This window comes from Aythya fuligula, chromosome 3 (assembly GCF_009819795.1).
Source record: "Aythya fuligula isolate bAytFul2 chromosome 3, bAytFul2.pri, whole genome shotgun sequence".
NCBI lineage: Eukaryota > Metazoa > Chordata > Aves > Anseriformes > Anatidae > Aythya > Aythya fuligula.
Window position 1 is genome coordinate 20,518 of NC_045561.1, and position 9,653 is coordinate 30,170.

General features: G+C 41.1%; 1 pseudogene; it reads right to left on the minus strand.

Moving 5' to 3' along the window:
* Positions 1-581: 581 nt before the first annotated feature.
* On the minus strand, positions 582-9,653 carry LOC116487908 (annotated as a pseudogene).

Sequence of the window (9,653 nt, forward strand, 5' to 3'; positions counted from 1 at the left end):
GGTGCCTGTAAGATGGCATTTTCCTGTGCAACTATACATTTTGTTGATAATGAAACCCTGACCAGTATTTGTGTGTTTCCTGTTCTCAAGTCAGATTTGACAACAGTAACATCAAGTCCTCCCCACTGTATTAAGGGACAGGAGCTGTTGGGTGCTTGTGGAAATCTACCCGTTGTCACACAAAATCCATAAATTTACCCTTCACTTCCCCCCCCTAAAAAAAACATACTTCTCTTAGTATGACTTCTTTAACATCATCAAAACATGACCTGCCTATTTTACCATGTTTTCCTGCATGAATCACTGCTTATATACACTATTTGCCAAATGCAAATGCTATGTGAAAAATCCATGTTTTAAGTGTAATTTAAAGTACTTCACAAATATTTCTCTCCCGATGCATCTCTGCTATGAAACATTACGCATGTCAAAGCGATTATGTAGGATAGTGGCCTTTCACTGTTCCTGTGGAACAGTAGGAGGGGAAAATAATGGGCGGGAATAAAGGCAAGTGAGGCAAAACATTTAAACAACGTGGATGAAGCAGATTTGAGAAGGAGAAACATAACATGGGAAATGACTGAGGTAAGAAGGTAAATCAATAGATTTAATAAGAATAGTCTTTGGGTCCATGAGGTTGCCAGCCATTAAGTCAGAATTAAGAATAGTAGAGAAAGGGTTGTGGATATGCTCTTCCAAGGCAGAGAATGATTTTTTGCTACGTAAAAGGAAGTAGTTGTATCCCAGCATTGGCATGCACAGCCACCCCGAAGAAGCTGCTTTTAGATCATTTCCACTGAAAAGCTTAGGGTTTCATGGAGAAGCCGAGAAAGCTCTCCAGAAGTTCATCTAGGTGTACAAAGAGACAAGTGGGTAACGTTAAGTGTTATGTTATCATACAACTACATAGGGCTATGTCAGCAAGACCAAAGGCTCCTAAAATGAAAAAAGAAAAGTAAATAAAACAAAGACCAACACAAGTATACATGACTAACCTGTTCTACTCTCAACATGTCTATGATCTGATCAAACAACAGGGTTCTCAGCAAGTCTTGATGAATTAAGAATGTTTCCAGAGCATTAAAAGCAGCAGGATATTCACACTTTACTCTTAAACCTCAGTCAGAGACTCAAACAATTGGTTATATGTAACAAACATTTATGACAAAGACTTGAAGAGTATGTGAATTATTATTATCTATGGTTATTATTATAACCATACCACACATATTCTAAATGTGAAGTTCAGTTACACTCATGATATCCAAGTCCCCCTTTCACAGCTTACTTATTCATGCGACCTTCTCAATGCTGGCATCTGTGTCCACATACACATGACAGATCCCTTCACTGTGTCCCATCACTGGAATTCCCTTAGCAGCTTTCTGGATATTCCTGACTAGCTGGGATGAACCACGTGGAATGATTAGATCTATCAGCTTCTCCAAACAGCAGAGATCTACTTCCTCTCTTGTATTCACCTGTGAAAGTTGTGACACAAACAGTCAATGGCCTGAATTCTCAGGCTCTGCCTGTATTTTTTATACATGCCACAGCAAAAAAGTTGTTGATTTAATTCCAGACACTTACTAGTTGCACTGCATCTTTGACTCCATGAATTGAGAGTGCTTCTTGGGTCAGATGGTGAAGGATTTGATTGCTATATGCAGCCTCTTTCCCTCCTTTTAGTAGCAAGCCATTTCCACTAGCTATGGCCAAAGCAGACACCTGTCAGAACAGAATTAAAAAAATAAGAGAAAAAATAATCTGACTTCTCTGTGAGAATAACATCTGCAAAATAGAGTAAAAACAGGATTTTGAATTCTGCTGACTTACTCAATATTAATATATGGCACCAAGAAATTCTTCCAAGTCAGAACATGTAACTCCAGAAATGAAGTATCTTAACATTTCAGTAACAAACTTGAGCTTCAGGGTACTACTGGCAAAGGGAGACTGTAGTGAGTAAGTCAAAGGAAACCCTGAACATAGGCTCTGGCACAAATTTGGTAGCCGTATAAAACTATTTCAGATGCAAGAACTCTTATCCCTAATCATTCTGGCTGGAAGTAGCTAATAAACTCTTCCGATGAAGAACATTTTTGTTGTGCTGTCTTATACAGAAGCCTTTTATTTTATCGCACTAATTTCATGTTTATAACCAGAAGGTGACCTTGCCCTTGGTGGAGGGGAGTAGATGACCTTTAAGTTCCCTTCCAGGGAAGACCATTCTATGATTCTATGACACAGAATCACAGAATTTTCTAGGTTGGAAGAGACCTCAAGATCATCACCTCCCACTAGACCAGATTGCTCAAAGCCCCATCCAACCTGGCCTTAAATACTTCCAGGGATGGGGCATCCACAACTTCCCCAAGCAGCCTGTTCCAGTGCCTCACCACCCTCATAGTACAGAATTTCTTCCTTTTATCTAATCTAAATCTACCCTTTTAGTTTAAAGCCATTACTCCCTGTCCTGTCATTACACTCCCTGACAAAAAGTCCCTAGCCAGCTTTCCTAAAGCCTGCTTTAGGTGCTGGAGCGCCACTATAAGGTCTCCTCAGAGCCCTCTCTTCTCTAGGCTAAACAACCCCAGTTCTCTCAGCCTGTCTTAATAGGAGAGGTCCTCCAGCCCTCATCAACTTCGTGGCCCTGCTCTGGACCTGCTCTAACAGATTTATTTCTTATGTCGGAGTCCCCGGAGCTGAATGCAGCACTCCAGGTAGGGCCTCACTGGAGTGGAGTAGTTAGCGAGAATCACTTCCGTGGACCTTCTGGTCATACTTTTGATGTGGCTCAGGATACAGCCAGCTTTCTGGTTTGCAACTGCACATTGCTGGCTCATGTAGAGCTTTTCATCCATCAACGCTCCCAAGTCCTTCTCTGCAGGGCTGCTCTCAATCCACTCATCAGCCAGCCTGCATTCATTCTTGGGAGTGCCTTGATGATGGTGCTGAACCTTGCACTTCGCCTTCTTGAACTTCATGAGGTTCGCATGGGCCAACCTCTTAAGCATGTCAAGGTCAACTCAGACCAACTCCTTTTCCCTACTAGCGTCCTCTGGGTGAAAACAGTCACCATGTTTGATATTCTACCTCATCCTGCTGTCCACAATTTGAAAAGAAAACTGAAAAAATACGCAATACTTCAGAAAGATACACTAAATGACAATGATCTAGGAACCTTGCCGTACCCAGATACTGCGTGTCTTTAACATATAAAACTAGACATTAAAATGCAATTTGATTGTATCTTGTTAAGAATCTGCCTCTCTGAAGATCAGCATCACAAAGGAAAGCTTCAGAGACAAGCTTATTTAAATAAAAAAATCCATTCCATAATGGGTTTCAAAACAGTTTGTTCCCTTTATATAATAGATCATGGCTATACTTCAGAATGATTGGATTTCTTGATATCTATAGGAAGCAGTCTGTGAAATATGATCTCAGAACTTCGCCTTGTAAGTACTAGAGGCAAACATGCTATTTGTATATGCTCATTAGAAGCTAAACTGTTAGTCTGCAATTGTTTCACCTTTACTGTAACTCAAGACTGAACTCTGAGCACTGACTCAATTCCATGTATGCTATCTCCAGCTAGCTATCAGGCACACACTACTCCATGGAGAAGTCAAATATCCTCTGTAATTGCTTACCCGAACCAGTATGAGATGCAATAGTAAACTATTGAGGAAGCAACCTATCCTGTGCACTCAGAGTCCATCCTACTATCAGCTATAGCATGGGAGAGAAACCATATTATTCAGATGCAGAGCTATCAAAGATGATCCTCTGAAATTGCATTGGAGTACTTGAGGATGGGGGCTGGCAGGAAGAAAAGTAACAATGGCAGACAAGGGAGACTAGTGCCTTTTCCTTTCACATGAACTTTGCCTAGAGTATACTCCCCTTCAGTATGAAATGAGGACAAACACTCACAACATTCAGTTATGAAATATGAAGCTGCCCTTTGGCAGTCTCTTTTTAAGTGCCCATACCCATCCCTTGCTCCTCAAACACTTATATGTCAGAGAAATGCTCAGTCTTGCTAAAAATACCAGCAGTAAGAGCCTAGACTTACCTTTCCACAAGGGAGTAAAAGCTATCACTCTGCCTCAGTGCAAATATGCAGTATCGGTATGGGACAGACCACTCAAAGCCTAGAGCTTCTACTTTGTGCTAATTTTTTTTAGCATATATTCTTAACAGTTGTGGTTTGTTATTAATAATCTATGTTAAACATTTGAGGTTTAATCATAGCCTGCAGTTCAGCTGTACTAGGCATGGACAGGAAAGTGCTCATTGGTAGGAACCTCGAGAGTTGCAAGTTAAGCAGGGAACCTATGTTATAAGACACATGCAGAAACTGCACCACCTGAATGTAAGATAACTCCTCATCTATGTTGGGTATCAAAAAACAACGCTGAGTAACTCTCAACATTGCAGAAGCAAGTCCCAAGAATGTGTCCATGGAAAAAAAATTGGGATGACAACAGAACTCATTTCAGAATAATACAAGCAAAAAGTCTTTTGAGGCAAGACTTCTTGCAGCCTTCCAATAACTCACCAATAGAAATACACTTTTGTTATCAAATTATCTCTCTGCCCTCCTCACATACCTGTGGAAGACCGTCAGGACGGGACTCAAAAAAAATCACAAGAAGGACCCCAACAGGCACTGTCATCTGCTCCAACTCTAGATCTTTTGCTGTTCATGTTCTCCGAACTATGCACCCGATGCTGTCTCCTGTGAAGATGCTGCAATCTGACATAGCCCAATAGCCAAGCTGTTCAGCTTTGATGTAGACAGACTTAGACGTTTCAACAAAGGAAGTGCCAATCTTCCTAGAAGAAAGAAAAAATTGTGCTCAAGATAGATTTATCTGTCTAGTTTCAAAAGTGACCTAATGGTCAAACTAGGAAAAAAAAGCAGCTGTTTCCCACACCACAGCAAGAAACCTACCTAAAATGAACAATGTAAAGCATTAAGTTCAGTAGCTACAATAAAACAGCTCAAATTTGACAACGATTTCACATATTTGTGAATCATTTAGGTGTATCACATATACACCTAATATGACAGGAATGATTTGCATATGAAGTAACATCCGCAAAGACAAAGTTTGTCCTATTTCTAGTACCATTACACAACCGTGTACCTGAATTTCTTACAAATTTCTACCCTTGCGATATTCCTGGAAGGTTTGGGCAGTAATTGCCTCTTTCTATTTCACAGATAGAAATCCCAAAGAGCAGAGGAACACATAGCATTTCAAATTGGGCAAGAGCTGCCAGAGTTTTCTAGTCTGAACACATTCAGGTAGGAAGGTTACTCGGAAATGTCCCTCCAGGCATTCTCCTCAGTAAAAAATAGTTGCCATATGTCTTTTACTGAACATTAAAATTTGTGATGTGCCAGTTCCACACATTTTCTAACCTAAGACCAGCTTCCTGATGCACCACTCTAACAAAAAAGAATGGATTTAGTCTATGCTGCCTGAACTGTACTTTCCTCAGTCAGAAGGTAATGTGGTTCTTTCCGGAAAGCATCATTTTTAAGTACCAACCTTCCCCACAGGGGCCAAACATTACATTAACCAGCCCAGGAGAATATTCATGCCATTTCATGCATGACAATAACAGGGAAGATACTTGCTATATTTAATTTCTAAAGTGAGCCTCCTTTGGCAAAAGACAACAGTATTTTATTTTTATTTTTTTAAACAATGCTGTGGGTTGCTGCTTTCAAAGGCCTCTCTCTCTGTCTTCTCTGATGAAAACATCTCTTATGTAATTATGGAAGCTGCAGCTGTTTACACTGACAAGCTCTCAAAGTCCTGGGTTCCCTAATCTGTGACAGCCATAATAGCCAATTGCAGGTGACAGAGTATTCTAGTTCTACTCATTTCCTTTGAGGCCCAGAAAAGCTCATGACAACAGGTGTTCCGTGAAAGGACCCGGAATATTACCTTTATTTTCAGCTTCTTCTAAGTCCTTTTTGCTTGCCAAGGACATTTCTTTTCTCTGATCAATTAATAAGTCAGTGAGACAATAAAAAATCTCCGCTCTCCGAAAGAGAAAAGTTTCTGAACTGCATTCTTATATGAAGTCCATGGTGTTTGACATCTGGCTCACTTCAGCTCATTCCTACTGACACATCTTCTTACTGTCTTGATGCCCTGAATACTTGGAGCCAGCTGATTTTTTCCAGGACCCATTTGTGTTATAAACCTGTATTTTACAACTTGCCACATGTTCACAGCCTTAAAGAGTGAGGACATACTGTTCTCTCACCTGCTCAAGCTGCAGAGCTGCCAGGGTCCTGCCACCAGCTTGAGACATTTCACCCTGCTGCTCCACTGTAGGGGCCTGCCAAAACAAACAACCAACCAACCACAAGACATGCAGACAAAGGTTACAGCCCATGTGGAAGGAAATGAACACTAACCTTTCAACTTCCAACTCCTTAATCAAAGCAGGAAAACAGGTATGGTCTTAAGAGACATATCAAAGAAATTTACTGTATGCCAGAACAGGAAAATCTCTATCAGATACCAAAATGCTGCCGTGGTCCCCGAGCATAGCCCTTTTCAAGGCATCACAGAGATTCAGTAAGATCATCCATGTCATAGGGAACAAACAAGTATACAACTTGTATCAAAAAGACTTGACAAAGAGCAAAAGAATACAGGGACAGCTAAATCTCAGGGTGTAAGGAGGCTACTGAAAACAGGGAGGCATCCTTTGAAAAAGTTTAATTATATAACTACTGAAAAGAGAAAAGATTGCAAAATAATATGGGAATGTACAAACAATATGGGAAGCCAAAACCAGCCTGAGTAACAGCTTGCAGAATAGCTGCTCTCTCTCCGCTCTGTGTACGTTGAAGGGCTTCTACAGAAGAAAGGTTTGTTTTCTTAGCATGGATGTCAAAGAATCCATCTCAAACTGAAATGATACCAAACAAGTTTTGAAACAGAAACAGAAGTAACAAGTCATAAGGCTCAGGCAGCATTTCACTAAGGAGTTCTCAAGGAGCTCACGGATAAGCTATGTTTTCACTTTTAACTCTCTTGAAATTGTCTGTAGAACAGATAACTTGAAACGTGACTAATATGCCTGGACTTCTATTTAAGAAGTATCCTACAGAAATTGCCAGAGCAGGAATTCCCATGTTAAGGAAAATAAAAGGAGGTAATAGTGGGAAGCGTAAGAAAAGAACTAGTGGACACTTGATTAATAAGACTTAATTAAGGACTGTTAAAACAGCTTTTTAAAGCGAGGTCATGTGTTATAACGTGGAGTGTATTTTTGTGTTCTTTGAACACAAAAGGGGTGTTGGACCAGGTGACCTCTGGAGGTCCTTCCAACCTCAACCAGCCTGTGATTCCTTTGCAGCCACTATGCAACAAAATAGCAACTACAATTCACAGCAGATAAACATAAAGCAATGCAGAGGCAAAAGGGGAAATCAGGCCTTCGTACTACACACAATCCTATGAAAACATAACTTCAATGCTCATCAGCATTGAACAGCAACTTCCCTGTTTAACCTTTTGGAAAAGGCCTAGGAAAGGCAACAAAAAGCATCACCAATCTAATCAAAACTCAAAGGTAGCCTTGCTATCTCATAAACTGAAGGTTCATTTGCATCTTGGATGCTACACAAAATTATATTTTTGCCCACCTTCAAAAGGTCACAGTAGAATAAAAACAGTTTCAGCCAAGAGAAACAGGGATCGCCAAATGTTTGGAACAGTTTCTGTAGAAAAGGACTAAGAAAAAACCTTTTTCATGTGAAAAAGAGATGAGGGAAAAGACAACGTCTCATGTCATAGACGTTGAACAGAGATTGATAACCCATGTTCTCTTTCCATACAGAAGGTGGGGGCATCAAAAGCTAGCAGGAAGCAAATTTCACTCCTCCTGCCCACAAGCACACACAAAATAAAGGAAGCAGTTCTTCACATAGTGAAGCTAGCTCCAGAGTTTACACACAATACCTAGTTAAGGCTCGTGACTCCTGTGACCCATGGATGCTAAGTGTTTACATGGGTTCAAAGGATATGACCAATTTTTACAAGAAATCCATTAAGCATTTTTATGCTTAAAGGCATTTGCTTGTCTTAAAGTGCAAGTCACAAGTATCACTCTATACTTGTTCTATTCTGCTAGGATCACAGATCTTTGGTCTGACTTCCTGTAGCCATTGTTACATTGTCACAGCAACACAGAGGCAGGAAAACATTCCTACATACAGAAACAAATGACTGAGTCATAAAAAGAATTTAGGATATAAAAATTAAACTGCACACTTAGTTCAGCAGTACATTCTATATGAACACTGTGAAATCTGTTCATCTGATTCGTGTCAATATAGAACAATGCTAGGTCCACATGATGAAATGTGACCTTCTCTCTTACATACCCTTGTATAACCACAAGTCTAAGAGAAACAGAGTGGTTAATGTATATACTTCCTGTACCTTGCAAAAGAATGGTCTAGCAATTCGTGTCAGTAGAGTGTTTGGAGGGTAAACCTTGAGACTCGGGTCTAGGGGATAAGAGAACAAAGGAGTTTTCAAAAACTGCTGACTTTTGCATGGGGCGCTGCATGGGTCTCTGATATCCGAGCTAAGAGATCACCAAATTAAGGGGGGGGGGGGGGGGGGGGGGGGGAAGCTGAAGAACAACCAAAGGATAAAGCCTGGGGGGAAGACTACGAGCCCTCAGTACGAGCGACCCCCAGAGGGACCACCGGAGACTGATACGCATGCGTCTGTGGGATGATTCGGTTCCTGTGAAACTAATTATAATAACCCTGCCTTTTCCAAAAGTGGTGCTGAATATGTATTAGCCTAGGAGCATAAAAACCAGCCGCCTGATGTAATAGGTGTGCGTCTTGGTGTAGTGGAGACTCCTGGCGCACCCAGCGCTGTTTGCTTGCCTCTGTTCATTTAATAAATTGTAAACTTTAATTGCAATCCTATTTGGGACTCAGTCATTTATTACAGTTGGGGGCTCACCTGGGATGGCTTTGGTTCCTGAGTTCTGATTTGATCTAGGAGAGGCGCCACACCATTTGGTGGCTCCTGTCCGAGTCTTGTCTGGAATAACACCATCTTGAACCTGAATAAAGGCAAGCAAAGTTATTAATATTTTTTTATGAGCTCCCTTGACAGCTGCAGCACTATATTTTGCCTGTAATTCTGTGCGTGAAGGTCCGAACGAAGACGACGGAGTTGTAAGTGTTTAAGGAGCATACCATTCGGTTGGGTGGAATTCGGTTGCCTGTGTGTGTAATCTCAGTCACACTCTTAGTTCCGAAGTGAGTGTGGAGGTCTTCTAACCATGGTTCCAATCTCCAGTGAGGGACTTGGCCGGTGAAGGACCGAAGCGATTCCTATAGGATTTGTGGGTGGGTGATAGGTCCTAAACCCTCTGCAAGACACTCTTACTAAGGTAACCAAGGGCTGTAGGGATTGCCATAGTAAAATTCCCAGATGGGTCAGACAGAATTGAAGACCAAGGACCAGAAGAAAGGGAGCAAATTTCCAGACATACCACCAGAAAGTCCATTAGGAATAACGGTTAGAAACTGGAACGAGAGGGGCCCCAGAAAATGAAAGAGTAAATTAAAAATGGCCCAGTAT